The sequence below is a fragment of the Paroedura picta genome, chromosome 8 (genome assembly GCF_049243985.1).
Source record: "Paroedura picta isolate Pp20150507F chromosome 8, Ppicta_v3.0, whole genome shotgun sequence".
Classification (NCBI taxonomy): Eukaryota; Metazoa; Chordata; class Lepidosauria; order Squamata; family Gekkonidae; genus Paroedura; species Paroedura picta.
This window is the reverse complement of record NC_135376.1, coordinates 22,074,432-22,101,632: the sequence shown is the minus strand read 5'-3', so window position 1 is coordinate 22,101,632 and position 27,201 is coordinate 22,074,432. Positions and strand designations below refer to the sequence as shown.

General features: G+C 43.1%; 1 long non-coding RNA gene across 2 annotated transcripts in view; it reads left to right on the top strand.

The window, feature by feature from the left end:
- The window catches only part of LOC143842592 (uncharacterized), a 58,881-nt gene extending 36,541 nt beyond the window's left edge, over nt 1–22,340 (top strand). For both annotated transcript variants that reach the window (XR_013233203.1, XR_013233202.1), the window contains exons 2-3: nt 9,287–9,404; nt 22,243–22,340. This is a non-coding gene — a long non-coding RNA (uncharacterized LOC143842592). The remainder of the gene's footprint in view (nt 1–9,286; nt 9,405–22,242) is intronic.
- The last annotated feature ends 4,861 nt before the right edge of the window (nt 22,341–27,201 follow it).

Genomic DNA, 27,201 nt, shown 5'->3' with positions numbered 1-27,201 from the left:
GTCTCTTGCTGACTGGTCAAGTTACGGACTCAAAAAGAAAGGGCTATCCTTTGGATCTTTTGCTTGGGATTCTTGAGAGACTGATATCATTCCATTATTCGCCGTTTTATGCTACTCTGCTCACTAATCTGAACATACATTTTATGGAGCCTTTTCTCTGAGCTCCAGCACAGTGGCACTTGCAACCCCCCCCCCTCCCTTTGGCCTCAGCCATGCATTTCAAAGGTTCTGCCCCGGGTCCCTTACATCTTGCTATGCACAGGGGAGCGGGGAGGGAAGGAGGGGGGGCAATAAGCGCAAGGTTGCTTTAAAGTGGTGCGATGAGCACTAAATTTCCTGACAGCCCACCACAAACTGGAGGAGGGGTGGTGTGATCGAGAAGCACTAAGGAGGGCTACAGTTGGGTGGGGGAGCCCACCCAGATGCAGATGGTGAAAGTGACTGAAGGGTGGTTTGGTTTGGGGAATCTGTTTGTTGCAGATCACTTACTATGTCCAGGCCCAAATCGAATGGAGATCTGTAAGAATGAATGCGGGAAAAATCATTCAATGCAGAATATGCCTAGGAATCACCAGAAAGTCAATGGTTTTACAACGATACCTAGAAAGACATTACATCACCGCCAGGCAGGGAACTGCAACTGAAGGTTGGCAGAAGAATGAGGAGCTCCTGCATCAACTTTGGAATCTAAGCCTTGTTTTTTTCTGCAGCTTCATTTCCTCCTACTGGTCAGAGCTTTCTGCCTGTTGAACATCTGACAGGACTAAGCTCTCATCTAGTTGAGGCTGGGGTGATGCTGACAGCTCCTGACAAGGCTTTTCCTCTAAGGAGACCTCACTAACAGGGCGTGGGAACACAATACTTCCACATGGCCCTGAAGTTGGTTATTGGAGTGCTCTTTGCTTTACCCCACCCTCTGTCTCCTCAGAAGAGTTGGTGGGATCCAGCAGCTTTTCCCACTCAGTCTGGCCCTTGGAAGATATAGGGGGGGTGGAAAGGAGGCAGCCCACCCCTCCACGGTGTTCCTGGATGGGCTTTCAAAGATGAGGGTTTGGATGGGAAGGTGGGGACAGTGGGGACCTTTATAGACCCTGTTGTATGGTGGTGGGGATAGGAGGACCAATGGTCCTCCAAAGCAGCTGTGTTCTTCAGGAGAACAGTTACCTTCTTTCCCTCCCCCCTGCCCTCCCCTCTTTTTCCTCGTCTCTTTCTCTTTTATCTTCCTGAGTGTTTCTAGGCCCCCCACCTGGAATTTGGTAACCCAACTGGCAACTTATGAAGATGGAGTCAGGAATCAAACCAAGCTCTTGAGATTAGAGTCTGCTACTCTTTAAGCACTTCACCTCACTGGAGCTCAAGATTGACTGAGGAGCAGGGGGAGGAGGGCCAGAACCCAGGAAGGTCACAGTGCTGGTCTATATTCTAGCGCCTGTTGTATTCCTGGGTGCCACAGGCTATCTGGGACCTTCCAGCATTCCACAGGGCCTACAAAATGGAGCTCTTCCGCCAGGTCTATGGTTGAGTTTGGGACAGTGGGGGAAGATCGATGGGGACCCCCTGGTGTTAAGCTTCAATTTGATTACTTTGTCTCTCCTGCCTCCTCCCTCTAGAGGTAGGGGTTGGGGGTGGGGGGGTTCTGCCATGTTGTTGGGTTGGTGACCAAAAATGAGCTAGGAGGTGAGCCTGTTGATGATTCCGTTTTAAAGCCACCGTGGCCAACTGGTCTAAACCAAACAAGAATAAACAAAGAAACTCTGCACAAATGAAATCCTTGCCAGAGAACAGGAGGCTGTTTCCATAAATCACGTTAATGGTTTTGCATAAAAATATGATTATTGTATTTATGAACAATTCGCTCTTATCAAGAGCATCTGAATTCCTTGCAATCTGTGCCCTTGATGGGATTTAATTCAGATTCCTTTTGTACTATTTTTGAATCCCTTTCCATAATAGTAATTACCATGAGTGTTATTGTGCCTTTGGGTAATAGAATAGGGCCTGCAAATCCCAGACTGCTGTAAAATTAGAAGCTATTTTCACTTTATGCTTATTAGCCTGTGTGATCTACAGTGCAATTTAACTAAAATCCTCACATCCCTAATAGTGTTTACACTGTGGTATGGTAGGCTCCCCCCCCCAGTGGAATTAGCCTGGAATAATTATAACAGGATTTTTTCCAAAAAATCCAGTCTTCCGAGTTACACCCCTGATTTTACATTGTCCTAACTCCATTGATATTGATAATGGCATATAGGCAAACCCTATGCAGCAGGGCTTCTTTTTGCCAGAAGAGTTCAAAATGACAGTTTCAATGACACTCATCGAGCCAACGGCATTCAACGGAATCTAACAGCCAACACATGAGATAAGAGTATTCTTGGGGGGGGGGGGGGAGAGACCTTGCTCCTCTTAGGTACCTGAAATGTTTGCATGTGAACATTCATCTCTGCCTAGGTTGCCTCTATCGACGCTAGGAACTGGCCAAATCCTCTAATGTTGCTATACCCCAGCCTAAGAGAACCAAAGAAAGAGTAACTTGTTCTAGTAGGGAAATGTCAATGGTCTAAGCACTGAGGGACCCCTGAGCTAATGGATGATAAATGCCTGGATAGTCCGACACTGAGATGGCGAAGGAGATTTAAGCACGACAGTCGTATCTAGTTAGCAAAGCAGCTGATGGAAGTAAACTTTTTATATTAGATTGGAGAGGTTTCCATCAGAAAAAAAAGATTAATGGGTGTAAAAAGCCTTGGGATCCGATATTGTTTTTGCTTGATGGATGGCTACAGAGACAGGGATATTGCTGGGCAAACACAGGAGGAAAATTGAATGTGAGTTGCTTCTAAAATGGTGTGTTTTCAGATTGGCTGTTACCTAGTCTCTCGTGGTCTCTTGTAATTTAAGGTGTCTTTTGACAGCTCGGGAAGAACTGAGAGGAGTTCTCTTCACAAAGATGAACTGGGCAGACTGCTGATTGCACCTCATAGTCTCACCGGTGGTTTACAAGGCCCGTAATGTGACAGGTTGCTGCAGAGTCACCGCTCCAAATAAATGAAAGCTTAATGGCTGGAAACCTTGATTATGGGCAGTGCTCAAATGCTGATTACAGGCTATGTATCCAGCCTCCTATTATCTAAGCTTTTGAGCATTCCACAAGGGAAATTACCTCAGAGTAGCTAATGTAGCTCGCCATAAGGGATTATTCCCAAGATTCAAGCAAACGTTCCTTTGCTAATTTTACATACTGCTGGTCGTTTCTGTTCACCACTCACAGCAGAACAGTAGGCCCATTTAACGATGATCTGAGCCATTGTTAAAATGAATGGGGAGGCATTTTGTGAGAAATATGGATTTCTCAGCCTTTCTGCCTCAGATTGGGCTAGAAAGGGCGCTTCTATCCAGCTGGCGTGGTGGAGAGAAACAGAACTATAGTTAGCACAAGCTCAAAAGGGGGCAAATGCAGCTCTCTGACACTGGAATGGTATTCAGCAACCTTTCTCAAGATGGCAAAACTCAAGGTCTCATTGTAAACATTGGAAAAATAATAAGGAGTTGGATTCTGAGGCTCTCTTCCACTAGGTTGACTCCCATGACTCTCTTCTACTAAATTGGATCCCATAACTCTTCTGCTAAGTCTGCTATCATTTCCTCCACTGAATTATCTTTACAGATGATGGAAAGAGCTCTTTCTTTGTTGGAGGAAAGCTTGGACTGTTTCCACATTAGGAGACATATCTTGTTTTAGCCTCACTTTGGATTTCCTTTGGATGCTGCAGGTCAACTCTAACCTTTCCATATTTGGACTTTCCTCCCCTCATTTCCCAGGCTGAAATTTGTGATGTGCTTTCTGCACTGACTCCAACAGAGGCAGCATCCCATCATGCTTTGCTCCCTTCCCTTTTGCAAAACAAAAAGGTTATTTGCAAAATGGTACCTGCATGCACCTTTGTTTTCATTGCACCCCTTAATCCCATCATTCTGCACCCTTGATTGCATCTTCTCTTTCCCACAAAGTGTCCTGAATGCAATTTAACAACAACAACAACAAAAAGAACCCTGGGTTATGCTAATGGTAATATGCAAGACTACTTTTTTAAAAACTCAGAAACAGCATTGTAAAATGGCAGATTTTTTTGAATGGAGGGAAGGAGAGAGAGGGGAGTATGGCATTGAGGGAAAGGGCATGCCCAAATGGCTCTACATTTTGGGTGTAGCAAAAAACCCAAATCATATAATTATAGAGTCAAAGGTACCTCCAGGGTCATCTATCCAACCCCCTGTACTATGCAGGAATTCACCACTCCCACTACCTGCCCACCCATGGTGACCCCAATTTCATGCCCATCCACCAAGAATCCCATATTTACACTCTGAACAGCCCTTAATTAGACCCTGTTAGACAAGATGAAATTGGGTTTTCTGGGGACTCCTTTGTTGTAGGGCAAATGAGGGGGCAATTTGGGCCTGCGCCTGAAGAAGCGGGTTTCAGTGCAGAAACAGACCAAGAAACCGACCCTCTAAAAATGCAAATCCAAACAATATCACTAGTGTGGAAGTAGTCTTGGTGGAAAGGAATTACAGGATCCAGTACAATATTCTGGATCCAGTACAACATAATGAACTAGGCTTTTCCTTCTGCATGTGTCTAGAAAGATGTTATAATTTTGGATCTGGGCTGGCAGTGGTAGCAGCAATTTTTAATAGAACTGCTTAATTCTGGGTAGGATATTACTGTTTCAGGTTTCAAATCTCTGTAGTTTCAGCATTTGGGACAATTGTTCTCAATGGAGACTGTCTAGAGGTTTGGGGCAACTCTTTATAATGATAATGACAGCAAATTTGCACAGAACATCCTCTTCCTGCTAGTCTAAGCAGCCACCAAGTTTCAAGTGAATTGGACCAAGAGGGCCATTTTACAGACTCCCCTAAGTAGATCACTCTCCCTGAAGACTCACTTTTCTCCATTGATTCTTCAAGGAAAGCACCAACCAGGCATGGCATTATAAAAACAATGGCCTCACTTGCCTACTGCTACAGAGTGGCTGGCAATAAAAACCTCTTGCTTCATTTGCCCTTCTTGTTGTGGTCTGTTAGTTTCCTTCCACAAAGTACCAGGGGCTTCCTTTGCTGACTTCCCCACCTCTTTCTGTCAGTCTACCATTATGGCAGATTGACAGAAAGGTATTGGGAGGAAATCCACTTTCACTTTGTGAAAGAAGCAAAGAGGCCACAACGAGGAAGGATAGCAAAGATGGAGTTTTCAGGGCAGGGTAAGGAATTTGTATGATCAGCCTTTCCATAAGAGCAGAGGAATGCATTGGCTTTAGTACATCCAGCACCAGACGTCTTCAAGCACGGGCATAAGATCAGTCATTTGATCAACACACCTGTTTGCCCCTTCTGTTGCTTTTCAAAATCATCTCTTGCTACAGATTTTTACCTTAAATACTTGGCAGAAGCCAAGCAATCCTGTTTACTGCAGCAGGAGAACTTCTGGTACCATCAAGAGCCTGCCACTGCACTGTGAAGGAATCCATTTCTCTGACACATTTGCCTTATTATTCTGATAAAAATGGTTCTTTGCATTGCACTTTTTATCTGCAACATTAACTCTAGCGTTTTCTGCTGTCTATCCCTTAGAAGAAGGATATTGGGAAATGTTGATTTATTGTTACAATAACAAATTCACAGATTGTATATCTTGTACATGTTATCTCCTATTTCATCATCCTGGTGTTTGCCTGGGTGCAAAAAGCGGTCATTCTCAACCTAACCTACCTCATAGGTAAAGGTAAAGGCATACCTTGTGCAAGCACCGAGTCATGTCTGACCCTTGGGGTGACGCCCTCTAGCGTTTTCTTGGCAGACTCAATACGGGGTGGTTTGCCATTCCCTTCCCCAGTCATTTCCGTTTACCCCCCAGCAAGCTGGGTACTCATTTTACCAACCTCGGAAGGATGGAAGGCTGAGTCAACCTTGAGCCAGCTGCTGGGATTGAACACCCAGCCTCATGGTCAGAGCTTCAGACAGCATGTTGGCTGCCTTACCACCCTGCACCACAAGAGGCTCTTAACCTACCTCATAAAGGTAAAGGTAAAGGTAAAGGTTTCCCCTGTGCATGTCTGACCCTTTAGGTATTAAAAAAAAAACCTAGCTCTTCTTCTTTGTGGAAGGTGATCCATGCAAGTAAGAATTGTCTTTAATTCTAGGAGCCACTCCTTCTGGAAGGTGTTCCTAAAATTCAGGAAAGCAGTGGGAATTTCTCTACACTGTGACCAGAATTTGGAGAAAGAGAACAGGAAAACTCTGTTCTATACACAGACATGCTCTATAAGCAAATGCCTATGGAGTTCTTTATGTTCTACCCTTCCACTGACATTTCAGACCGCAGCCGTCGTGGCACACATGAGGTCATTGAGTTAGCACCTTCTTCCTCGCAAGATCTATCTTTGCCTCTTTCCTTGTCACTCCTGCTAATGAATACATGCTTGAATTTCATACCGAGGAAAGTGGCAGAGGGAATGCAAACTGCTGGGTATGTCTGATAAGGTATCTGGAAGCAGAGTGTCTTGATTCAGGGCCTCCAGCATGTTGCTGTCTGGAAATGGTTCTGTTTAATGTCACCTTATTTTATAGTCCATCTGTTGCGGACTGATACAGAGTTTGACTGTTTCAATAGGATCTGTGTTTTGTTTAGGTATATTTTCATCCAAAGAGGAAAGTTTAACAATTTGGTTCAACTTGCGCTCTAGGACAGAGGTAGCCAAACTGTGGCTCTCCAGATGTCCATGGACTACAATTACCATGATCAGCTAGAGAGCCACAATTTGGCCAGCCCTGCTCTAGGATAGCCTCATCCCAACCAGCCATGAGCTACTGCAATGGACAGTATTCTGGGATTAGTTACCTACTTACTCTGAAGTCATCCTATCCCGTTCAGTGTACCAGCCTTTCCATAAGTGATATGAAGACTGCCCGCATAGTCATATCAAAGATGTCCAGCACACAGAAATTGTGCTTTGTGTTCATGGATACTCATTGTCCATTTTTCCCCATGCTTGTTGCTCCCATTTGCCTCATGGTGGAGCATGCAATTGGGGGTCCATTGGTTTGTGTTACATAATCACAGGCATAAATAAAGGCACGTGGCCTAACTTGAATAAATCTTTGTTGGTCTTAAAGGTGCCATTGGACTCTATTTTTGTTGTGCTACTTCAGACCAAAGAGCCTCTTGTGGCGCAGAGTGGTAAGGCAGCGACATGCTGTCTGAAGCTGTCTGGCCATGAGGTTGGGAGTTCGATCCCAGCAGCCGGCTCAAGGTTGACTCAGCCTTCCATCCTTCCGAGGTCAGTAAAATGAGTACCCAGCTTGCTGGAGGGTAAACGGTAATGACTGGGGAAGGGAATGGCAAACCACCCCGTATTGAATCTGCCATGAAAACGCTAGAGGGCGTCACTCCAAGGGTCAGACATGACCCGGTACTTGCACAGAGGATATCTTTACCTTTTTACTTCAGACCAATACGGCTACCCACTTGAATCTTTATGTCTGTCTGTCTGTCTGTCTGTCTGTCTGTCTGTCTGTCTGTCTGTCTGTCTCTCTCAAATAAGTTTTTAAAAAATTGCTTGGCAGCCTTTCTGTAATTAAGTGCCAATAATTCATTGCAGTCCAGCCCTGCAATGATTAGGAGAAACATACACAAGAAGACACAAGTTCCTTGAGATCACACACACACACACATACAGTTTGGGGTCCTTCCCACAGGGCTCAAAAACCATACTTACATCAGACAGTTGGAACTGTTGCTATTATACAGACAAGCACATACTTTTGAGTACTTCTCCTTTCCAATCTTTTGATGACTACATGGTCTTTGGGGAACTCTCCAGCAGACAATGAGTCTAACTGACAAAAGCTGTTTTACATTACCAATACTTGAATGTCTTCCCCACCCCCACCCATTCGGATAAAATGAATGAACAAAAATTGACTTGGGCAATGTGGACAAACATCACTGTGGAAACTCTGGCTGATGCACATCCTCCTGACTCTCATGTCAGATGTGCGTGAGAAATACAGAGCGCATGTCCATTTTTATCACGGGCAAAAACCGAGCTGGCATTATATTTTAATGAACAATTCATAGTAAAGCCCTGCAGGACACGGCAGAGGACATCTGGAGCCACTTAAATAAAAATAGTGCATGCTTTGTCAAAATTACATGGCTGTTCAAATGAAATGCTCTAATTAAAGGGGAATGTCACCATGTGCAATCCCTTCTTCTGTACATGCTAACCTTTGGCCACAATGATGGTATTTATTTGGCTACCCTGTTCATTTTAGTCTATTTCGGGAATCGCCTTCTTAGTCTCACATTATTAACACACTTGTGCTAGACAATTTTTGGAAGAGGATAAAAAAAAACAACTCTTGAATTAACTCTTGCAGATATGTACAGAATCTTACATTTACTTGGATGTTAACAGAGCAATTCTGGACACCTTCTAAGACCATCCCACAGTCCCACAGATCATAGTCTGGCTGACACACAAAGGAATGCAATATTTTTTGGAGGGGGAGGGGGTTCCAGAAAATCTGAATGACAAATGAATGACATCATTGATACAGCAATTCTTTCAGGGCTTTGCTCTAAAACAGCCTTTTCCAACCTTTTGACCATAGAGGAGCCCCAGAAATGATGTCAGCTGGCCACGCTTCCCTGACACGCACCCCAGAAGTGGCATGTCACTGGAACTGTTGTCATTAGCTGCATTAACAGGCAGGCTTGAGGAAGACTGAGGGGGGGGAACAGGAGACAGTTTAAGGTGGCAGTAGGTATGCAGGCTAGGCCCCTCCCATATGCAGAAACCATGAGAACTCACACTCTAGAGGGGAAGCAATGAAAGCTGCCAGTTCCTTAGCTTGTGGCTGAATCCATTAATGCAGGAGGGGAAATTCTGCAGACCCCCTTTGGAGCTCCCACTGGGCCCTGGGGGACTGCAGACTCCTGGTTGGGAATCCCTGCTCTAGACAGTCCTGAATTGGCTAACCCAGGCAAGCCAATCTCGTCATCTCTCAGAAGGTAAGCAGAGACAGCCCTGGTTAGTATTTGGGTGGGAAACCTCCAAGGGACAGAGTCAGGCAATGGCAAAATACCTTCCAACATCTCTTGCCTGCCTACCAGACAATCCTCCGATCTCCCGGCTACACTGCACATAGCTACACTGCACACCATTCATTTATAACACTGCAGGTGTAAGCAGTGCATTTGCTTCTCTTCCTGCAGTCTATGCCTAGTCCTGAAAGAGCTCCATCCAGCATCCGAGACCGATGGACCGTCTGATTGTTTCTGATACTTAGAGCCCTCATAAAGACACGGCAATGCCTATTCCGCATTAAACAAGGTAAGTGAAATATACATGTGAAAAAATTGCACAATGAAATTAGGATTTCAACATGTTCTATCAGAATAACCCGTTTTCCCTCACTCGTTTGTACATATATACGTGTGTACTGCATGTGTCGGGAAGTGAACCTAAATGCTAAATAATTAGAACCATACTGTTTTCCAAAGCTGGAACACGTTTTCTTTGCTATGAGCTCATTTCATGAGTGCTATTATAGAAGTTGTAATGTTCCCCTTAGGAACCTTATGTTCTTAGAGCAGCTATGTTGTTGATGCAGTCGTTTTCAGGCATATTGGGAATGCGAAAGAGAGAAGCCCTGAAATGAGCAATGAGCGCATGCAGAGGGCATCTGCCAAGATATTTATTCAGGACCCTGCAGGACATCGCCTAGAAGTGCTATGAATCCTGCCTGGGGCAAAACATGGTTGGGGAGGATGCAGCATGTTTTGCAAAATATTCCTGTGAATTTTCCAGAAAACTGGCCTTTCCTTTAAAAAAAAAAAATCTGTCTGCATATATTGTGCAGGAAAGACATGCTTGGCGCCTTGGGGTAGTTCATCACTAGACAGCCCCCATCAGTTCATTGATTACAAAAACTGTGGATGATCCAGGCCCATTCCAGGTCAGCAAAAGTGCATCTTGGCCCCAAGAGCATCACACTACATTTGATTGAAATACAGGGCTGGATTAGGAGTTATACTAAGCACTGCAGCTCAGCTGGCTCCCCTCCTCTGATTCATTTATCTCAGTTCCCTCATATGTACTTTAGGGCAGAGTCTACACTTACTTTGTTTATTCCATTGTCAATCCTGTTGAATTCAGTTCGCTTTGAACTCAGGTCTTCCTCTTCCCCCCCCCTCCCCATTGAAACAGGAAAGTGTTCTGCACTTGGTTAGGGTAGTTCAGAAGGGGGGGGGGTAGCCTAGCCTCTTTCTTTCTTTTCTTGAAGGGGGGGGAGAAGCCAAGCAGGGAGCCTCTTTCTTTTCTTGGAGGGGAGTGGGGTGGGAGAGGATCGAAAAAGGCAGAGAAGGGAGAAAAAATCCAGGACCGACAGAAACTGAGAGAAATTAGGGGTTTCTCCTTTAAGGCAAGTTTATCACATGACCACCTGTGGCCAATCATGGGTCCTCTACCACGGAGGAGAGTCCAGATTCAAAACAATGTGATTTTAAAATATATTGAGCATTAAAAGCACTCTAAGATGTCGCACAATAAAGGTAGGGTCACTCCGGATCAATCCTTGCTGCAGAAGGAAAATTTAAATCGCCCAAAATCAAAAACGGAAATCGCATTCTGTGTAGAGGGCAGGGACTGAATCGATCTGGGGTTGGAATAAAAGCTCTGTGCAGTTTACACCTAGGTCTACCTCCCAGTCCTCTTTTTGTTGGATTGCTTTAATATGACTGTAAGCTCACCATCACCTCTTGGTGTAGTGGTTACTCTAATCTGGAGAGCTGAGTTTGATTCCTCGCTCCTCCTCCACATGCAGCCAGCTAGGTGACCTTGGGCCAGTCACAGTTCCTCTCAGAGCTCTCTCGGCCCCACCTACCTCATAGGGAGTTTGTTCTGCGGAGAGGAAGGGAAGGGGATTGTAAGCTGTATTGGGACTCCTTTGGGTACTGAAAAGTGCAGTGTAGAAACAAACCTTCTACTGCCTGCCCCACCATCATGAGGTCATTATAAATGGGGTCATTTATAAGGTAGTTACCTTCATGGACCTTTGATATTAATAGACCCAAGTTATATGGCTTAAAATATAAGGTATTGTGTTGAAGACTTTGTTAGTATCTTTGAAAAAAAAACAATTAAGAAATCTGGGCAAAAGAAATCTGCTGCAGGATCCCTGTAATGGAGGGCAGCCTGTTCCAGAAATGGCTTTCTTCACAGTTTGACTTGACAACCAACTACGTCATGAGCAAGGAGTGCTCTGATTAGCTGTCTTCAGGTGCTCAACCAATTAAATTGTAGCAAGCCCAACTTATGCACAGCTGCAAACGGGTTCACACAGCATTCAAGCCATTTGCTGCTGAACCAAAGCAGTCTGGAGATTGGCCTGTCCTGTTCCCAGCCACTGAACCAAGTAGCGCTGTCAAATGCATTCACCATGAAATGTGTAGCGTCCCTAGGTAGAACGATTAGAAATAAATAATGAAATCCCTAGTGGCATTTCCTTCAGTATTAATGAGATGCAGCAACCATATTTGTGGTCATAAATCCCTTCTTTATCTCCCAGCATAAAGAGTTGCTTCGTCAGGTCTTTCCTTCGCTTTGTTTCAACTGATGCTAATGCCTCATACACTCCTGTATATTAGCCTAAGATGAGCAGTATTTACCAGAGTGTCAAACTTTATTACGAAAATTAATGCTGCATGTATGTTAAACAGAAGCTAGGTAGGAGCTCTCCTGGTGCTCATAATTTCCATTTGCAGCTTTCCTTTGTTCCACAATTTCAGACAGCATCTAAAGCATTGTGGACATGTACCTTCAATTCTAGCATTGCAAGAAGTTAAAACTGTCCACATGTATCCACTCTTTTACTCCAGAATTCCTTTTCAGCTAGTGCCTCCTACCGCTAGTACTGCTTGGCCCCAAGAGCATGGATATGTAGGCACAAAACCGAGAGCAGTAATTGTAAATCCACAATCTATAAGGTAAAGGTAAAGGTATCCCCTGTGCAAGCACCGAGTCATGTCTGATCCTTGGGGTGATGCCCTCTAGCGTTTTCATGGCAGACTCAATACGGGGTGGTTTGCCAGTGCCTTCCCCAGTCATTACCGTTTACCCCCCAGCAAGCTGGGTACTCATTTTACCGACCTCAGAAGGATGGAAGGCTGAGTCGACCTTGAGCCGGCTGCTGGGATTGAACTCCCAGCCTCATGGGCAAAGCTTTCAGACGGCTGCCTTACCACTCTGCGCCACAAGAGGCTCTGTAAGATATAAGATTGGCTAATTATGCAAACCATAATTTCCAAGTCCCTGTTCTTTCTAGTAGGTAAGTCCTCCATCTATCACATTGAAGAAAGCACTACAAAAGATGGTCTTGCTGATCTCTGTTTCAGAGGAGCTTCTATCATGGTCCTCTTGAATTTCTTTCCCAAGAGCACAGATGTTCATGTAAGGAAGACTGCAGCAGGTGGTTGATTCCATACCGTCTCCATCTAGATCACCATGGTAGTGTATCCAACCCAATTAAGTATTTCTTCACTCTCAAAAAATGAAGCAGAAGCCACAGTAGATCCAAAGGAGGGCCTTCTCCTTTCCTTCTCCTTTCTGTTTCCTGCACAGGGGGAAAGGTTTAGTATTCAATATCCAGTTTATTGATCAGCCATAGGCCATTTCAATCAAAGCTAAAATGCACACAATCAAGATTTGAAGATAAAATACATGGGGTCATAAGGGGAAAAAAGCTTAGTAGTCACAGTGGTTTGTTCCCACAGTATCACTACCAAAGTACATGAGTGACATTTTCAAAGAAAATTACAACCCAGGCCATCTGGCATTTATTTCTACATATTCCCTTGGAGAGGGGAGTTCCTCTCTGGCAGATTTCCTATGTGGAGATCAAGTGGAGTCAGAGTTTTTTGGTTGCTTTTTGAGGCCTCTGAGGAATGAAGATACAACATGTTATTTTGGAAGGGGGAGTGTATCTTAGTCAGCTTGTTATTCTGCAATACTTTGAACAGTTGTTTGTACAGAGTAAATTCAGATTCTTCTCTAGTGTTTTTCTGGTTTTGGTTCTAGCTGCTAATATAAAATAGCAAAATCAAAGCATTCATCATTACTTTTTGATGTGGAACACATCTTCTGGCACACCCCCTGGGACAGAAATGGGTATGGACATGACATCCGTAGTCCCACCCCAGTGAGTGTGCCAGAAGACATGTGGAGGCTGCCAGTAGAGGAGACTAAGGCCAAGGCACTGGTCATGAAGCTGGCAAAGGCAGGGGCTTTGAAGGTGCCAGGAGCTGCCCCGCAACCCGCAGGACTGCTGCGGAGCAAGGTGCCACCCCTGAAATTGGCTGGGGCCACTGCAGAACTGCTGCAGGGTCAGGTGCCTTCCCCCCAAGAACAGGACAATTCAGGCTGCTGTGTGACCAGAAAATCAGTTTATGTGGGTAGAAATCATTGTGCTCTCAAAAACATGAATCTGGAGCTGAGTCCATTTCTTAACAATGTTGTTGTTAGGTGCAAAGTTGGGTCCGACCCATCGCAACCCCATGGACAATGATCCTCCAGGCCTTCCTGTCCTCTACCATTCCCTGGAGTCCATTTAAGTTTGCACCTACTGCTTCAGTGACTCCATCCAGCCACCTCATTCTCTGTCATTCTTAACAATATACAATTGTATTCTCCCCCCTCCCCAATGCTTTTATTATTTTGGGAAGCCTTTCCCCCCTTACAATTTTATTTTCATTAAAAAGAATATGCAACTGAATTCTGGATTGTCACCACCAATAATTTTATTCTTACTGTCCAAAGCCTGTTTTGCTCTTGTGGAATAGTTATATGAAGAGGTGATGTTGACTGTATCAAGTTCAATGGGGTTTAAATTTAAAAAAAACAGCAAAACTGATACATCTTTACTACCTTACGCTAGTCAGTTCTATTGCAGATGTGGTGCAGAATGACAACTCAGCCGTCGTAGAATCATGAATGCCCTAGCAATATGGGTGTAATTCTGATCATTGCTCTTGTTTCAAATGTGCGTGTTTGATTACGAATAAATATTATTTCAATATGCTACTCCAGTTATGGAACAAGCACTTTTGGCGCACTGAATAATTAGCAGTATAAAAAGTCTATTCCCATCTGTCCTTGGTGGGAAAACATCTGCTCAACAGCTGTTAAAAGTAAAAAAGACATCAGAGATGAGGAAAATCTATAAATTAAGGAAATTGCCTCGATGTGGTAATCAAAAATCATCTGATGAATCAGCATAATTTAAGTTTTCATCATTTTGGTTGTTTTTAAAAAATATGAAAAATACAAAGATGGCACTTACCATGTAAACATAAGCACAGCTGCTCCATACAATTAAACTTTATTACAAAATCTCAGTCACCAGAGAGTTCTTTGATCATAGAGATCAGGTTATCTCAGGACAACAATGCCACAAGAACAGTTTCTGTATCTTCAGCATCTAAACACTAAAACTTACCTTTTGCCTTTGTCAATGCCATATCCATGGCTATTAGTGGAAATCCTGCCCCTGCCCAAGTTTGATTCTAATGAATGATAGCCCAACCCATGTGCAGCTCCTAGTGACTCACTCCGCCAGGAACCTGGGCGTGATCCTGGATGCTTCCCTTACAATGGAAGCCCAGGTCACAAAGGTAGCACGGCTGGCATTTTACCACCTCCACCAAGCCAAACTACTAGTGCTCTACCTGGACCCAGAGCATCTAGCCACAGTGTTCCATGCAATGGTCACCTCCATATTTACAGGTAGAGACTTTGGTGGAATGAATGGAGATCCAGTAATTTCATTACCAATGATGGTGGGAAGTCACAGAGTTAGAATTCATGATGAACTTTGACGCTATCAAATCTGCCTATGAATTGCTCTCCGTTAGGAGTGGCCAGATCACAAAAGAAAGTAATGGTCCTACAGAATTTCAAGTACACCATTCACCTTACTCCAATTCACCATTATTTGGGATACCATTCAGAAGGCATTGCTTATTCTTTTGACCGGATCTTGTTTTTATCTATGCTTTCCAAGGTAATGTAGCAACCCTATCTTTTTCGATTGCCAGGCTTTCTGGTCTCACTGTATTAAAAGTTCCTCTCTGCTAGTCTGTACATTTGCTGTATCTCTTTGTCAACTGAGTATAACTCCTGACACCTGAATATAACACCTGACAGAACAAGCTCTTGGCTACTAAAGCACAACACGTATGTTAGTCTTAAGACTCTTTGTTATTTAAAGACTTCTATAGACCTACTGGCAATCTTGAGTGTTCCTGTTTATTTTAGTATCTGTCAGTGCTTAGTGTCAGAGGCATATAAATGGAATCAGTTATTTTATGTTCAAAAGCTTTTATTATAGTGAACACCTTCCTGAAACAAATAAATAAGAGTTTCCTTAACTGTGCAGTTTTGAACAAAGTTACAACCTTCAAAGCCCATTTACTTCAATTCTACTTAGGACTGTACTGCAAGTTATTTCTTATTTCCTGTATCATCTACTTATGTTTGAATACATGAAGCTTCCTTACACTAAAACAAACCATTGATCCATCAGGATTAGTATTGTCTGCTCAGACTGGTAGCAGCACGCCATGATATTGGGCGTTCTGGCCCAATATATTTAAGATGATGTGGGGAGACGTTCCCCTCCCCCCCCCAGACCTTCCCATGCTTCCCTACTTAGAGAATCTATACTTTAAAGGAAATTAATGGAATCTTATGTAATTTGAGTTCTCCCTTCATTGGCAGCAACAAGCGTTTATCTTTTCTGTGGTCTGAAGAAACAACATTGATGCAATTATAACAGTGATGCAATTATAATTGTAATGATTAATCACAATATGACTATGTTTTGTATATAATTATTGCAATTATATCATAATTACATCATTGGCCCTTTTACCACAAGCTAGCGTTCTCCATAACTATTTTTGCCAATATTATAAGCAGAAAGAAACAAGAGACAAGTTTTCCCATGATGAATCAACATGTGGATGGCAGGTCAATGAGTCTTCTGAAAGACCAGTCACAGTTTCTACTATGACTGCTCACTCTTGTGACTTTTATTTCTTGAACACTAACTGTTATGTCTGTGGGCATTTGGCCACTGATGCAAATGAGGGCTCTAGCCAGCCAAGGAACTAACCAATCAAAGGAACCTGATTGCTATGCTACAGCCAATCGGATTGCTCTGCTTAGGGCCAATCGGATTGCTCTGCTTAGGGCCAAGCAGTTATTTATCGATGGGCTCATGGGAAATTGCTGGATATTGTACAATGATGATGCAGAAGGTGGTTTAGGTATAGTACCTTTTTTGAGAGGGAAGGAAGTCCAGTCTTGATAGATTTTGGAAGTTAAGCAGGGTTGGTAATTCGATAAAGCAGACTTTCTCAACCAGGGTTTCTTGATTGCCTTGGAAGGGTTTCCCAAGTGGGTGGGAGTTAATATATTTTAATATTTGTTAAACATTTGCATGTGATTTGACCATACATGGTAATGTCAAGCTCCCACCCACTCCCCAAATGGCCAATGATATGCCTGGATGGGGTGGGAAGGGAGGGGGCCCCAGATGGGTATGTATCCAGCTATGCTTCCCAACCATATTCTGCACAATTGTGCCATTTCTGTGGCTTCTTGAAGCCTGAAGAATGTTTCAGAGGTTTCTCAATGGTAAAAAAAAAGTTGACAAAGGCTGAGACAGAGGACCATCAAGGGAGCTGTTGCAGAGGTAAGCAATGACAAACTTCCTATGATTCTCACTTTCCTTGAAAACTCCTTGCTGAGGTCACCATATGTGTGTACAGTACTCTTTTAGGCCTACAGCCATTTCAACAATTGTTAGAAGGCTTGATAATGTGATGTCTGCACTTCCCTTCAGGCATCTGACTGAAGCACCATCTCCTTCCATATTGTCTAGCTGGCCTATTTAGATCCCCTTCCCACAGAGAATAGCTCTGTGCTACAAAGGTAAGGTGAGTGGTATCTAGAGACAGGGTTTTTAAAATGGTGGCTTCCTGTGGTTTCCTTCTGAGGCTTACCAAGCACCTAACCTTTTTAGGGACCAAACAAAAACTTTTTTTAAATCAAGGTCTTTCACTAAGGGATTGTATCTTCTTAGCTATTTGATAGTATTCTTCTGATCTGGCATCTATTGATATTTTAATGCTCTTTTAACAACCTTGGTTTAAATGATGTGTTTTGTTTTCTGAATCAATACATTATGATGTCTTATTATTTATTTTTATTGGAAGACCACCATCAAGTGGGCCTGTGGAGAAGCAGCACAAAAAACTCCTAATAAATAATTGAAACTGATATTAGTTGTATGATTCCTATTAAACTGGAAAAGTTTTTTGGGTTTTTTAGCAGAAAAAGTATTTATAAAAGGGCAGCCAGGTACCATTTTAAACAATAAGTATATATTCTTCTGCCCTGACCTAGATAGTCTAGGCTAGCCTGGTTTCATTCGATCTTGGAAGCTAAGTAGGGTTAGCTCTGGTTAGTACTTGAATGGGACACCTCCAAGGAAGGCCAATGGCAAACCACCTCTAAGCATCTCTCACCTTGAAAATCCTACAGGGTTGCCATAGTTCAGCTGCAACTTGACACCATGTTCCACCACCAAGTATTATTGTTCCTATGAATAATCAAGGAATCTGCACCAACTCTGATTTTATACAATGCATATATTTTACTAAAGATTTACCTGCACATTATACTATTTCCCAATCCATGATTGGAATGGCTTTTTTTCTTTTGTCTTTTTTAAGATCCCAGCAATTTTTGAAACCTCATTCTTAGGTGTGGGATGGGGCTAATTGGTCAGGATGTGCTGTTCTCTCAAATGTGCCTAGCGCAGTACTATTTGTCCCATTGGGGAAACTTATGTGTACTGATGAACTACATATAAACTTATTCCACAGGTCAAATATCAGCTCTCCAGGTCAGGAAAACAGCGCCAGGAGAGGGCTTAGCCCACACTCTTCATATACTACTTCCCCAATTTTCATTGTTTCCCCCTGTGCCTGAGAGTTACATGTCAAAACTGAACTTCCACAAAAGTTTTATTGGACCTGGGACAGAACCAGAAAGTATAACAAGTAGTCCAACCATTTCAACAATCCAGTGGTATACCAGAAGTTCAAAGGATGCACTAGGGGTGCTCCCACATACAAAGTTCAATGCAGTTCAGTGGAGGAAACTGATTTTTTTTTATCCTTTTGCTTGTTGCAGCAGTACATATTGGCCTCTGAGAAAGAATTCATATGCACGAAAAATTTTCCTTTGTTTCTTTGATGCATGAAGCTCTGTAAGGACTACATGAATTATTATATTTTCTTTGGTACAGTACCCCTTTGACAGCTTGTCCAAAAAGAATTAAGAAACACTGCATATTAAGTACCACAATTCATGACACTGATAGGATGAATCTGAAAGAGAAAGGCCTGTTTCCATGTAGTAATTTGCAGGTACTGAATTATATGATAAAACTTCTCGGTTATCAATGATGGCCTGTTCTTAATGTGTCAGATTTACAAATGAACTCTCATCATTAAGTCAAGCTCATATCGCACTTCAGATTACATCGACTGGTATATTAGTAGTACAGTATTGCAATGATTATTAATGCCATTAGGTAAAGGTAAAGGTATCCCCTGTACAGGTACCGGGTCATGTCTGACCCTTGGGGTGACGCCATCTAGCGTTTTCTTGGCAGACTCAGTGCAGGGTGGTTTGCCAGTGCCTTCCCCAGTCATTACCGTTTACTCCCCTGCAAGCTGGGTACTCATTTTACTGACCTTGGAAAGATGGAAGACTGAATCAACCTTGAGCCGGCTGCTGGGATCAAACTCCCAGCCTCATGGTCAGAGCTTCAGACAGCATGTCGGCTGCTTTACTACCCTGCTCCACAAGAGGCCCTATTAATTCCATTATATTCCTCTCAACTGAAGAGATCCTAGACCTGCATAGGATAAGTACATACAATATTCTTCTGAGTAACCAAATAGAGCATTGAAATAGAGACAAAAAACAGAAGGGTCATCCCATGATAGAGGATGGTGGGGCTGGTGACTGTGATTCTGTGCTCCCCTCTGGGACATTTTGCACAAGGCCTCAGAGTCACTAAGACTACCCCGCCACACTGGCTCATAGCTCTTCTCTCAGGGCATCAGTACAATGACTGCAATTTTATTTCTTTGCAGCCTCTGAAAGCCAAGGGGATTTTGGAACATCATGAAAAACACCTATAATGATTTTTACAGAATAGTTTATGTTAACTAGGGTTACCAGTCTCCAAGTGGTAGCTGGAGATCTTTCAGAATTACCAGTGGCCTTCAGGTTCAGAAGTCAATTCCCCTGGATAAAATGGCTGCTTTGGAAGATAGCCTCTATAGCCTCTCACCATTCTCTAAATCCTGCCCCCCACAGACTCCACCCCCAGAATCACTAGGAATTTTCTAACCCAGAAAAGAAGAAGAAGAAGAAGAGCTGGTTCTTATATGCCGCTTTTCCCTACCTGAAGGAGGCCCAAAGTTGCTTACAGTCGCCTTCCCATTCCTCTCCCCACAACAGACACCCTGTGGGGTGGGTGAGGCTGAGAGAACCCTGATATCACTGCTTGGTCAGAACAGTTTTATCAGTGCAGTGGCGAACCCAAGGTCACCCAGCTGGCTGCATGTGGGGGAGCGCAGAATCGAACCCGGCATGCCAGATTAGAAGTCCGCACTCCTAACCACTGCACCCTATGGGAGTTTGAAGAGTATACTGTAGTTATTTTACCTCAGGTAAATTCTCCATTAGAAACATAATCCCCAAGTATGTGCAAGCCCATTTTAGATCACTGTGGTAGTGCAAAAGGAGAGAGAACCTCAACTTCATACCCGGAGTCATTTCATCAACCCAGAATGGCCCCAAGGTCGGAGCCACTCCCCCCTCCCCCATTTGGGATACTGCCTGGGTGCACGCAGGGGACAGTGTGACAGGCCCTGCTGTCCTCTGGACTACCTCTTGCAAGCCATTTATTAAAATGTGTGCTGCAGTTTTTTAAAAAAGAGTCATGGCCACTTGCCAAGAAAAACAAATCTCTGCCTGCAGTTCTGTACCCAGAATTCCCTGCATAGTATGGCATCAATTAAGCAAGCAATTACGGGACTCTATTGAACCCACCGTTTAGAATGTCACTGTATGCTCGGTGTCACCCTAGCCTTGTCAATGAGTAAGAAAACTAGTAATTGGGTTTCACTGCAATATAAATATTAGTGATATGTGCTGTCTTAGTCAATCAGTGTTAGGGGAGAAATAATCAAGTCCAATTCCTCTTCCTAATCAACTTTTTTAAGGGGCTGATCACTTGCATATGCAACTGTATTGTTAGGCTGGGAAACAGGCTGCTGTTTGGGGAGAGTTTCTTTCTTTCTTTGTTAAAATATCCATTTCCTGACAGCTCTCAATATAAAATGACGATGCTGGTCAGCCAAGGAAGTACAGAGCACATACCATAAGAAATGTTGCCCTTCGAAACATGTATCTAATTAAAATCTTCCATATACAGACTCAGAACGGAATGCAGTGATGATTAGGGTAAATTTTATACATTCATTATGGGGGGGAATGATATGTGGTTTGTGCATTGGGTGTTGCTTTCTATCCATGAACAGGAGAGACCGTCGCTCCTGAGCGTTCTCCAGAGAGGTTGGAAGGCCTTGTGATTTTTTTAATGCTGCTGTTGCGGTGCAAAACCACTTGCCCAGCTTGATTTAGGCAAGATAATGGTTTTCACCTGTTGAATTACAGCTTGATATAGGCAGCCGAGCCTCTTGTGGCGCAGAGTGGTAAGGCAGCCGTCTGAAAGCTTTGCCCATGAGGCTGGGAGTTCGATCCCAGCAGCCGGCTCAAGGTTGACTCAGCCTTCCATCCTTCCGAGGTCGGTAAAATAAGTACCCAGCTTTCTGGGGGGTAAGCGGTAATGACTGGGGAAGGCACTGGCAAACCACCTCGTATTGAGTCTGCCATGAAAACGCTGGAGGGCATCACCCCAAGGGTCAGACATGACTCGGTGCTTGCACAGGGGATACCTTTACCTTTACCTTTTATAGGCAGCAGGGGGGAGCAATGCAGGAAAACGTGGCTTCAGTGGTACAGGTGAGCACCCTGAAGTATCAGTTTGGAAGTAGAAGGGGTATCTGTCCAACCAGGAGCCGGGGGCCTAGGGGGCCTTCATGGATCTGGGACCTGTATCCCTTGAGGGGTGCCATTATCCTTGACCTACAGATCTTGCAGCTTTGTGGACTGGGTGTGGCACACCTCCCTCAAGCACTACAAGGGCTTGGCAAGGAGGTACATGAGTCATAGCCATGTGACAGCTCGGGGCTTGGGGTTAGGATGGCCTTGACCATAAGACCATAAGACCAAGGGTGCACAAAACAGAGGCCTGGCTCTTCAACATCCCACCGATTACTTCACTGCAATTAAATGTGGAATGGGATTGTGTCCTGTGTGTGCTGCAGATCCCTCTCGAGCAAGGAAAATAAAGTTGGCCCGTTGTTTGTCCCAGCTTAGAATGTCAACTCTTCTTATTCCATTTCTACTCACACAGTGGATTTGTTACGCTGCTGTTGCAGTAGAAAACTACCTTCCCATTTCTACACATGCATCCCCACATTTTGGACAGATTACTGCTATGCAACAGGGTAACATCCTTGCTAGGGGACTGCAAAGAAACATTATAACTTTAAACCAGCCTTTCTCAACCAGGGTTTCACAAAACCCTGGGGTTCCTTGATGGTCCATGAAGGGTTTCCAGAATGGGTGGGTGTTAATTAATTTTTATACATTATTTAAATTAGATAAATATTTATTGGGTAATAAAACCATATATGGTCATGTCAACCTGCCGCCTCCCCCCTTCCAGAATGGCGAATGATGGGCCTGGAGGGGAGAGGAAGGAGAGGGGACCCAGGTGGGCATGCACACAGCTATTCCCAACCATATTCTGCATGATTGCACCATTTCTCGGGTTTCTCAAAGCCTGGAGAATGTTTCAGGGGTTTCTCAATGGAAAAAAAAGTTTAGAAAGGTTGCCTTAAACATTAAATCATACTCACCTTATATTTGGAAGGAAATGTCATATAGTTATCACTTGCAGGATCAAAGAGTCAACTAGAAAAATGTCCCAGGAAGCTTCAGAGTGCTGTGTTGCTTGTGGAGGAATTCACCCTGAGATACACGTCTTGACCTGGTGGGAAACGCACCTGTGAGTGGGCAGGGGTAGTCAAACTGCGGCCCTCCAGATGTCCATGGACAGCATGAAGATAGACAGCAGATCCATTTCAAGGTACATCTGTTTTCTCATCTGGCTCACTCAAGCAAAGAACACCTGCTGTTTCACAGGGTTCTCTGCCCTGGACCAGGGCACCCGGCTCGGACTATAGGGGCAACTGCAGCAGCCTCTTTTGGAGATGCAGCCATGCTTCAATCTGGCACTTCATTCCAATCCAAAGCAAAACTAGCAAGGTATGTGACAGCTCTATTAGTATACTTTTTTCCCAATGATTCCACCTCTGACAATTTGTCTTGTTGTTTAATCATCTGCACGGTGGCTTTGGGTTTGGTGATTTCATGCAGAATATTCTCATGGGGCGGAGAAATGGCAGAATGCAGACACATTCCTTTCTCTGACAAGAGATAAAACTATATGTATTTAAAATTTAATATCCATGAATGGCTCTGAAGAAAGAGTGAGTCAGGCATTCCTAATTTGAGGCTCTTCTCCTTCAGTAGTATGATTTAAATATTAATGCTGTTCTGGGCCTTCTTTATATGCATATCACATCACTAAGTTATAATTATTCACTCAGCATTACACTAATTTCTACATTCGATTTTAGCGTACTTCCCCCTACCACTGGGACTATCACGAAGATAATCTTAGAGATAAACAGCCTGATTTTCAAAGAGTCGATAAAGCGGAATCCAAATGGAAGTAAATGAGATTTTTGTCAGTAGAGCAAAAATATATATATGTAGAGATATAATGTCATATGCTTCTTAAAATGGCTGGCTGTTCCTCATTTCAGAACCCTAATTGCCTACAATGCAAGTGATTGATCCCAAGCTTTGGTTTGCTGTGATACAACTAACAGAAGGCCAAGTTTCTACATGCAGGTGACCATGTTTGTGGCCATTGCAAGAGCGGTGCAACCACTTGGGTAGGGTTTGGAAATAGCTCTCCATGCTGCTCTGGTAGATTTTAATCATGGCAACTTAAGCCTGGAAAAACAGGAAGTGTACTGGGATAGTTAAATTAAATAGCACTAAACAGGCAATGGTTCATCCATAGCCCAATATATGAAACTCACCAATGTGATTTTATTACTTCTGGCTACTTGTCTGGGTGGCTGCAAAGAATTAACCCAAGGTGCTGCAAGCTTCACAAAAAATGTGATCAGCCCTGGACCTCACTGTGAGCAAACCAGTCATTTCCCAGCAAATTGAGCCTCCTACTTTATCACATCAATGCTTTGTTCCAAGTTCCAACCAGACCTTATGTGCCGTTTGCAACGGGCAGGAGATGCTGAGGAACAGGGAAAAGCAAACTGCAGTTGTGACAATGTTTCTGATGCAAACTTGGAGAGGACATAACTGTGTTGAACTGATGTGCTTCAGTATTCACCCCTCTTGAACTCCCATCTCCTTAAGTTTTTTCTGACCATGGGATTCTATTCAAAATAACTTTAAGTTTGTTCAAATTTGGTTTCCTGAAGTCATCGAATCATCGAATCAAAGAATCATAGAGTTGGAAGGGACCTCTAGGTTCATCTAGGCCAACCCCCTGCACAATGCAGGAACTCACAACTACCTGCCCACCAATTCACAATCTGCCTAAGTTCATAAAATCAGCATTTCTCTTAAAGCATGTGCTTTAAAACTTCTAAAGAAGGACAACTCACCACCTCCTGAGGAAGCCTGTTCCACTGAGGAACTGCTCTAACTGTCAGGAACTTTTTCCAGATGTTTAGCCAAAAATTCTTTTGAATTAATTTAAATCCATTGGTTCTGGTCCGACTTTCTGGGACCACAGAAAACAACTCTGCTCCATCTTCTATATGGCAGCCCTTCAAGTATTTGAAAATGGTTATCATATCAGCTCTTAGTTGTCTTCTCTCCAGGCTAAACTGACCAGGCTCCCTTAACCTTTCCTTATACAACTTGGTCTCCAAATCCCTCACCATTTTTGTAGCCCGCCTCTGGACATGCTCCAGTTTCTCTACATCTTTCTTCAGTTGTAGTGCCCAAAACTGAACACAGTATTCCAAGTGAGGTATAATCAGAGTGGAGTAGAGCCATTACATTACCTTGCATGATCTGGACATTATACTTCTTTTAATACAGCCCAAAATCTCATTTGCCTTTTTAGCCACCGAGTCACACTGCTGACTCCTGTTCAGTATATGGTCTACTAAGACTCCTAGACCCTTTTTGTACGTACTACTGACTAGACAAGTCTCACCCATCCTAGCCAGTTTGATGTAGTGGTTAGGAGTGTGGGTTTCTAATCTGGGGAGCCGGGTTCGATTTTGCACTCCCCCACATGCAACCAGCTGGGTGACCTTGGGCTCATCACGGCTCTGATAAAGCTGTTCTGACTGAGCAGTAATATCAGGGCTCTCTCAGCCTCACCCACCTCACAGGATGTCTGTTGTGGGGAGAGGAACGGGAAGGTGAACGTAAGCTGCTTTGAGACTCCAGGGAGAGAAAAGCTGCATATAAGAACCAACTCTTCTTCTTCTATAGTGATACATTTGATTTTTCCTACCTAAATGAAGAACTTGGTCTTCCAACAGATAGTTAACCACTGTGTCTTGCCTCCTTAAGTGTACACTTACATTGTCTATTGTTTGTTGGAAGTCAGTCCAGCCAAGCATGATACTGTTAGCAATAAAGAACAGGAGCCAAGAATGGATGTGGTGAGCTGCCCACTTACATTGGGTCTTGCTAACTGAAAGTCATCCATACTACTAGGACCAGGCTACACTGAAATAACATCCTGTAATTGAACCAAGCCATTGTGAATGTGAGCTTGTCATCTGCAAAATGCATTGGAAATGAATCACATCAGACTTGTATGTTTTCCTGGTCAACATCCTCTGGGGCATCAGAGAAGAGCCTATTCCCAACCCAGACAAGTGCCATGGGTTATGTGGCACTTCTATACCAATATATATATTATATTTTGGCTGGGGTATATACAATATATGTTTTTAAAAACTGCCTCTTTGGTAGAGGGTTTCAAGCAGTACTTCATGCATTGGACCACATTACTCTTTTCATTTTGGCTTCAGCATAGTAACATTGATATTCCACTGGAATTTCTTTAAAGTGTAATTATTCAATGTGCTATTTTAAGGGAGTGACTTTTCTTAACTATGTTGAGTAGAATCCCCCTCCCCAGCTAGATATGAAATCACCTTTTTTTCAGAAAGGTCACTTGCTTAGACAGATCGTAGTATTGTACATTTTTTATACAGTAATTCTTTTATCTATCATGGTTGATTACATCTGAGTATCTTCTGATCTTTCAAGGCTCAAAGCTATTTTGTTAATATTTATTATTTCGACAAATGGAACTAGGAAGCAAACCCACTGAAACATAATTCTTACCTAAGGGACACATCTTGATCCTGGCATTAGCAATAACTTGTAAAGGTTAAGGAGTACTTTGCATATTTTTGATTCAGTGTTTTACAAGTAAAAGATTAACGGTGCAATTCTATGCAGAATTACTCTACTCAAAGCCCATTGAAATCAAGAAGAACAGAAGGTCCACCACTGCCAATCAATACCTGTACAATACCATGCTTTGATCTTTTCAAAGCTGAAGAAAAGCATATAGTTTTATCCTAAGAGCTAATTTTTTTAAGACTGTTCTATATTATATTGATCCCCTTTACTTACTTCAGGATACCATTGCTACACACCATGCATGCATATTATGTCCTTACCCCTAGATGGCCTCCTGTCCTTCTCCAGTGAAGGGCTCCAAAACTAGTCAACTGATCAGCACCAGCAAAGTGTTAAATAGCCCTTCATAGACCTTGACAAAAAAATGTGATGTGAAACTTTTTCAAGGCATCTGGTCTTCAACCTTCTCTTACCACTTCACTATTTGTACTGTGAAGACGTTTTATGGCATTGAGACACTTAAGACCATGGCAGCTGGAGCTTCTCCATGGTATCAGAGCTGATCAATAAATGCTAGAATGAGAAACAGAATAGGCAAACATAAGGTTAAGAAGGTTAAGAAAGAAACCAGGTGAAAGATTTCACACATTCTATGATTGGCACTGTAGTACATACGTCACTTGTGACCTATTCATAAAAATAAATAGAGATACGACAGACTTCTCAACTAACCTGTCATCATGTTTATATCTGCATGAATAGACCCAGAGTATAGAGCTTTAGGGAATCATTCTAAGCAGCTCTACTCAGAAGTAAATCTTTTTTTTTATACTCAAGAGAGTGTGATTAGAACTGCAATCTTTAGTGAACAATAAGTTGCTGCAAAGAACTTGGGCTTCCAGTTCTGAAGTCTGCAATAACCCTGAAGCCTCAGTCTGCTTATCTGTTGTGTGATCTCAGAGCAAGTAAGCCAATGGTATCCATGACACTCCCACTGGCTAATTGCCACTGTAACATCAAAGCTGATCAACCAGTAGCATTCTGGGAGGAAATAAAAAGACAGAGACTGAGGAAAAGGTGGCAAGACTAAAAATGTTGAAGGAAGTTAGGAAACAAGATGATCATTTACAGACTTTCAGGATGACCTCCTCTTATTATAGCAATAACAGAATTCTTTGTTTTCTTAATGCACAAGTCAAGAGTGAAAGTCAAGAAACAAAGCTTTTCTGGTATTTTCAAATTCAATGAGATCATTCATGTACCAGAAATACAATCTAGTGCCCATCACAGAAATCCCATTTCCAAACCACTTTTGCTTTCTGTAAAGCAGGACCAATATGGATGTGTAAATTTTAATAATTCATAATCCTAAAGAACATGCCTTTTGCCCCTTAAAAACAAATGAGAAACTGTTGTTATCTAT